General features: G+C 29.8%; 1 long non-coding RNA gene across 1 annotated transcript; it reads left to right on the top strand.

Annotated features, from left to right (window-relative positions):
- Positions 1008-4102, top strand: LOC107614182. Its single transcript, XR_002352016.1, has 2 exons — positions 1008-1538; positions 3720-4102. It is a non-coding gene; the product is annotated as an uncharacterized LOC107614182 (long non-coding RNA).

Here is a 5216-nt window from a genome sequence, read left to right as displayed (position 1 = left end):
ATTAATTTTTTAATTTTTTTATATTTGGACATATATATTAAAAGAAAAATAAAAATAAGAATAATTTAAAGAGTGACCCTCTTTATGTTTTCTCTTCTCAAGTTCAGTTGGACAAGAGAAACCAACAAAATACACCGGCTCCCAATGGTTTGCTGTCTGGACATGAACAGAGAGAACTGTGCAATTGCTTGTGGAATTGGCTTTGTTGCGGCATCTCCAAGGACGACGAAAATTAATAACTAAATAAAAAAATCAGCAAAAAATCGAACTGTTTTAACTATTAATTTATTAATTTAATAACTTCTTTATGTTGTAGAATTCTTAAAGAAAAAAAAAAGGAGCTTCTTATATTAACATTTGTAACAAAATTTTACTATGACTATATTTATGTATGTGTATTTTCTTTTTAGCAGTCTGATTTTAATAATATTGTTAAATTAAATCTTTTCTTTTATTTTTGTTCTATTTTTTTTATTTGTAGTAATTTTTTCAAAAGCTAAAACTGAATTAGACCAGTTTGAGTAACCAACTTAATTAAGTGTTTTTGATAAAATAATTTAAATAATAAATAATTCTGTTAAAAATAACTTATAAATAAGTTATTTTGTGTTTGAATTTTTAACTCTAAAAGTACTTATTTTATAGAAATGTGATGAAAAGTAGAAGTATTATGAGAGAAATCATTTTTTTTAACTTCTCTATAAACTCCTAAATAGCTTCTTAAAAAGTTACAATTTAATTTTAAAAATTACACCAGACATTAATACTACTACTTTTCATAAGTCAAAAATTAAAAAAAAGTTATTTCTAAAGTTTCCAAACGGTCCCTCATTACACCAAAAAAAGTCTCTTTTTTTATCTGTTTAATATATATGTTTTAGACTTTTAGTTCTCTTTATGCTGCTATTGCTATATGTTGTTCTTTCAATTTCTGTTGTTTAAAATTTTGGCCCAAAGTAAAAAAAAAAAAAAACAATTACTCAAAATAATTTGATCTAGAAGCTTTTTTCTCCCCCAGCCCCTTTCTCCCTTTCTTTCTTTCATTCAGAAACAAATTGAGCCAAAAAAAAAAATATCCTAGCCTCACCACCGCCGCAAGCAGTGGCACATCGCCGCCGTCCGTCGCACTCAAAGCCGCCGTCCGTCCGTCCGTCCATCCATCTAGCTTCCCTCGTTCTCCAAGTCTCCAACCCCTGTTCGCTTTCACCGATCGCAACTTCTTCCTCGAGGTGGGCTCGGTGTCCGTCGTCTTCCTCTGCTAGCCGTTGTCTGGTAGCCGTCGCTGCGCCGAGGAGGACGACCTTGAACTTCCGCCGCCGCCGCCATCGCCGTCGTCTTCTGAACGATATGTCTGTTCGATCTTCGCCCTTGGAAGCTGGTTCATCGGTCGTCAGCGGTGAAGTGAAGAAGAAGGAATAACAGTGGTCGTCGTCTGGTCTTCATCTGCAAGCCTTTGTCTTCATCTGCTCGCCTTTGTCTGATCGCCGTCGCGCTCAACTGCTATCCGTCATTGTCTGCCCAGACTGCAAAGATCGAAGGTCAGTGCTCAAAGGAAGGTTTAAGGTTTTTAATTTTCATTCAATTTATGCAGGAGTTTTTTATTTTTGCAAAGAAGACATAGTAAAGATAACTTGTTCCTAAAATCCCGAAAACTGACTTGCGTCCCCTCTCATAATTTAACCAATGGCATGAGAAGCAAATTCAACCACAATTTAGAGAGAAGCATGATCAACAATTATATCAATTACAACAATTAAATTTTTCGTTTCCATTATAGACAAATAAAAAGATTGTCTTGTATCAAGAAATTATGTTGTTTGAGCAAGATATAATCGAATTGTATATGAATTATAAATTAATTTAAATAGAGATTAGATTATATACCTGATTTTGCTCTTCGATTTAAGTTAGATCGTATATATCTAATTATATATCTATTGTATTGAAGTGATGATTAACACTCAAACAGTAAAAAATTTAAATATAGTCACGTTTTGGAGTATAAAGAAATGTGATAACTATAGTATTTATAGTCACAATCTTATCAACTCATTTGCACTATGCTAGGGTTCTTTGTCTACAAAATCCAAGTCCAAAAATCCAAGTTCAAATATTACAGTTACTTAGTATATTAGCCGAACAAAATAAATCTTAATTTACAAAGAATATATGTGATAAAATGGTAAAATTTTATCTTGAGATGTGTTTGGATAAAATATTTTAAAAATTAATCACATTCTAGAGTATAGAGAAATGTGATAACTAACAGTATTTATAGTCTTGATCTTATCAACTCACTTGGGCTATTCTGGGGTTTGTTGTCTACTATACAAAGTCCAAATCCAAATATTGTAGTTTACATAGTATATTAGCCAAACAAAATAAATGTTAATTTGCAAAGAATACCTGCGATAGAATGGTAAAATTTTATCTTAAGATGCGTTTGGATAGAATGTTTTAAAAATAGCAAGTGAGTTGATGAGATCGAGACTATAAATACGGTTAATTATTACATTTTTCTATATTTCAGAATATAATTAATTTTTAAAATTACATTTTTCTATATTTCAGAATATAATTAATTTTTAAAATATTCTATCAAAACACATCTTAAGATAAAATTTTACCATTCTATCACGGGTATTCTTTGCAAATTAAGATTTATTTCGTTCGGCTAATACACTATGTAAGCTACAATATTTGGACTTGGATTTTTGGGCTACAACGAACCCTAGAATAGGTCAAGTGAGTTGATGAGATTGAGATTATAAGACAACAAACCCTAGAATAGCGCAATTGAGTTGATGAGATCAAGACTATACTGTTAGTTATCACATTTCTCTATACTCTAGAATGTGATTAATTCTTAAAACATTCTGTCCAAACACATCTTAAAATAAAATTTTACCATTTTATCACCGATATTCTTTGTAAATTAAGATTTATTTTGTTCGATTAATATACTATGTAAACGGTAATATTTGGACTTGGGTTTTTGGGCTTAGGTTTTGTGGACAAAGAATCATAAAATAGTGCACATGAGTTGATAAGATCGAGACTATAAATACTATAGTTATCACATTTCTTTATACTCCAGAACGTGGCCGTATTTGAATTTTTTCACTTGAGTATTAATCGTCACTTCAACACAATAGATATATAATTAGATATACGACCTAACTTAGCTAGAATCGAGTTCATTTTAATCAATTCAGAAGAGCAAAATTAGGTATATAATCTAATATCTATTTAATTTGATTATATCTGGCTCAAACAACATGATTTCTTGATATATAGCAATCTTTTTATTTGTCTATAATGGAAGGTTAATGAGAAATTTAATTGTTATAATTGATATAATTGTTGCTCATGCTTAAAGATAGAAGATTTTATTTGTTCTCTCTAATTTGTGGTTGAATTTATTTCTCATATGATTGGTTAAATTATGAAAGGGAAAGCAAATCGGTTTTTGGGATTTTAGGAACAAGTTATCTTTAAACAATGTCTTCTTTTGTAAAAATAAAAAAACTCCTGCATAAATTGAATGAAAAATTAAAAACCTTAAGATCTGTTTGGTTTCTCTATTGATTTACAGTCTTCTTTGGGCTTGTTCTTCATTTTCTTTAATGCTCTGTTCCAAAGCGAGAACGAAGGTTTAGAATTCTACTAGTGCTACTCAGATTGTTTTTTATTTTGAATGTTTTTGTTCTTCGGTTTAGGATTCTGCTACTGCTAGTGCCAGATTGAATTGTTGAATGATTAACTCTGCTTTCTGCTGCTGTGCTTGTTCAGAAATCAAACCTTCTTCGTGCTTGTTCTTCAAACGTCATTGCTCGTCATATTTTTTGCCCACTACTAGTGCTAGTGTTCACTGCTAGTGTTTTGTGTTTTTTTGGCTCACTGCTTGATGATAAAGATTAAATCTGTTACTGGCTTACTAGCTTGTTCTTGCTTGTTCTAGGTTGATTAACTCTGTTATTGGCCTACAGATTGATGATAAATTGATAGTGACAAATTGTTGAATGATTACTGATAAATTGTTGAATGGTTATTGATTATTGATATTGATACATTATATTGATTATTGACTGATTATTGATTAGCTCACTGTTATTGTGCTGTATTGTACTCTTTTGTGTCTTCTTCACTACTGTGCTGTGTATTTTTGTGCTCTGTTCCTTTTTTTTTTTTGTGTTCAATTAGGTCATTTAAAATTATGTTTTTTGTGCCTTCTTTGTTTTGCTGCAATGTTCAACATATGCTAATATAATGAATATTCCATGAATGTCATAAGATCTTAAAAATTTGGTTAAGTCGAGAAGCATATGAAAGAAGAGCGCAAAGCAAAGAGAAGGCCAATACAATTAGGACCACAGGGCAGCTTCCAAAAGCATATTTATGCTTCTAATTAAGAACACCAATCATATGAGGTGTCAATACGAACACGCATCTTATCTGTTTTAGTTCTCTTTATGCTGCTCTTGCTATTAATTATTTGTTGTGAAATATAATTGAATTTGTACATATATAGAAACAGATACAAAGGCTTTTTTTTTGGTGTAATCCAGTTTTAGCTTTTGGAGAAATTACCACAAATGATAAGCAGAACTGTTTATCCAGAAAAAAACAAAACAGAAATAAGTATACATACATAAATATAACCATGGTAAAATTTTGCTATAAATGTTAATGTAATAAGTTCCTTTTTTTTGTTTTTTCTTAAGATTTCTACCACGTAAAGAAGTGATAGTCCTTATTACATTATAAACATGTTACACTATAAATTTATAAATATATTTTAGTGTATTTATTTATATTTTATTTATTATTTAATTTTATTATAAAACTTTTATTTTGGAGTTCAACCAGTTGAATTATTAAATCAGTGAATTAGTAATTAAAGCGGTTGGTTATTGAATTCTCCCTTTTTATAAACCCTTAATTGTGCATGCTCATACAAACTCCATATTCCTTTAGCATCTTGAACAATAGTTGGTTCGTTGAATTCTCCCTTTTTATTCTTGAATTAGTTGAAAATATCTATGTAATTCACATAATTAGTGTGAATCCATAATTAATAATGGATATTTTTTTATACTGGAATTACATATAAGATAAAATATTGAATTTTTACATATATACCTGATGAAATACACTTTTTTATTTTTAATATTGGATTAACAATGATATTTTTTTAAATTGTGATCTATTGTGAT

This window comes from Arachis ipaensis, chromosome B08, assembly GCF_000816755.2.
Source record: "Arachis ipaensis cultivar K30076 chromosome B08, Araip1.1, whole genome shotgun sequence".
Taxonomy (NCBI): Eukaryota; Viridiplantae; Streptophyta; class Magnoliopsida; order Fabales; family Fabaceae; genus Arachis; species Arachis ipaensis.
This window is presented reverse-complemented; position numbering and strand designations above follow the sequence as displayed.